This window comes from Achroia grisella, unplaced genomic scaffold (genome assembly GCF_030625045.1).
Source record: "Achroia grisella isolate CSIRO2021 unplaced genomic scaffold, CSIRO_AGI_Agris_v1 utg971, whole genome shotgun sequence".
Lineage (NCBI taxonomy): Eukaryota > Metazoa > Arthropoda > Insecta > Lepidoptera > Pyralidae > Achroia > Achroia grisella.
Genome location: NW_026713077.1, coordinates 1592501 through 1594480, shown reverse-complemented (window position 1 = coordinate 1594480; position 1980 = coordinate 1592501). Strand labels below are relative to the sequence as shown.

The window sequence follows — 1980 nt, the reverse complement described above, 5'->3', positions numbered from 1 at the left end:
TGTTTATTATAGTTTTAAAGTTGCATGTTATGTTTAATAATTAATTTGTTATTCAGATACTATTCTTTCTTGTTTTTAGATTTTCCTGACTTCAACGACTTCACCTCGACTGACACCGATGAAAGCTTATATATGTATGTACACACAAATGCCAGATGATTGTTTCAATGTACAACAGACAACATGTAACAGTATATAGATAGACCTATAATATAGATAGATATAGGTAGAGAGATTTGTGTGAATCTGTGTGTGAAAAAAATAAACAAGCGTTCTCTACTCTCTACGTTGAAACGGATGAAACGGTGAAGTGTTTTATTATTATTAATTCAATCGAATTGAATTGAATGAATTTAGAATTGAATCTAAATTTGTATTCCAACTGTTCTACTCTATCTATTTATGTCTTCGTTGAATTAAATCAATTTTTAACTTTACTAACCACCGTTGAACGGTGTACGTTGAACGGTGGAACGTTGCAACCGTTCAACGGTGGTACTGCTCATTTTTCTGATTAGGTGGGTCCACATACATACATACATACATACATACATACATACATACCTCAACATTATACATCACCACACCCCGTCGGAAAAAATACAATGTCAAAAAAAAAAAAATTTTTTTTTTTTAATTTTATATCATGGTCGTGCCAACGCGCGCGTAGCACGCGCGCGTGCCCGCGCGCGCGCGCGCATCGTGCTTACTCGGACCGGCGCTCTCAGTGGGTTTGTCAAAATTTTTCGAACGAGTGCAGTGTACACTCGACTACACCGACGACGCATACGTTACGAACATAGTTCAAGTATCAATGTAATACCGATTGTGTTTTTGTAACGGGGCGTATATATACATACGTGTGTACATTAATAAATACCAAACCACCTCTACTGTACTGTATAGCGTTTGTGGGGTCTCGTGTTTGGTGGTTTGGTATTATATTTTTCGTACATGTGTTTGTGTGTAAACGACAACAATATACAAGACCACGCAGGCCCGTGTATGGCGTCGGGGCGCGCGTACGTACGTATTTCGGTGTATCCGAGAGACTTGCGTCGCGTCGCGTCCCGGCCTCCTAAGCGCCGTACCACTACTATTGGGCTTTCTGTGCCATATCATTTTGTTATGATAGAGCCGGACAATATTCATAAAGTTCCCGTTCACTCCGATTGACGCGACGCGCGCGCACATCGTACGCCGCACGCACATTGCATCATTGCATGTGTGTGTGTGGTGGTCTGTCACGAAATTGGGCGGCGAAGCGAACCGGAGCAGTCGGGGGCGCAGACTGCAGGCCGATCTATCTCTGCTTGTATAGACGACCGCACCGTCTGAGCCTGTAAAGAAACGAAATTATCGCATCGGTGTGACCTAACTGCTACTACTACTACTACTACTATTACCACCACTATATACTACTTCCCACTAAATAGGGTGTAGCGAAACCGTCTGGTTAGGACGTTCGGTATAGGACGCGCGCTTAGATATTATATAGAATCTCTAAGAGTTGCCGTCCGTGTCACCGTCGACGTGTCGGACCATCGTCTTCGGAAAATCTTCACAACGCAATATCCATCGCGATCATATCGACACGCCGCGTTTCCGGCCTAATCGTGTTCGGAGCGTGGCGAGTTCGTTAGTTGTTCGATAATGAATGAATGAATGTTAGCTCCCTGGTTGATCCTGCCAGTAGTTATATGCTTGTCTCAAAGATTAAGCCATGCATGTCTCAGTGCAAGCCGTATTAAGGCGATACCGCGAATGGCTCAATATATCAGTTTTGGTTCCTTAGATCTTACTCAGTTACTTGGATAACTGTGGTAATTCTAGAGCTAATACATGCAGTCAGAGCTCTGACCAGTGATGGGATGAGTGCTTTTATTAGATCAAAACCAATCGACGGAGGGCCTCGCGTCCGATGTCGTTAATTTTGATGAATCTGGATAACTTTTGCCGATCGCACGGTCCAGTACCGGC

At 43.1% G+C, this 1980-nt stretch overlaps 1 non-coding gene across 1 annotated transcript in view; it reads left to right on the top strand.

The window, feature by feature from the left end:
• The first annotated feature begins 1673 nt into the window (after positions 1-1673).
• LOC131854260 (small subunit ribosomal RNA) overlaps positions 1674-1980 on the top strand; it is a 1913-nt gene continuing 1606 nt past the window's right edge. Inside the window, exon 1 of the ribosomal RNA XR_009358032.1 lies at positions 1674-1980. This exon is cut by the window's right edge and continues 1606 nt beyond it. This is a non-coding gene — a ribosomal RNA (small subunit ribosomal RNA).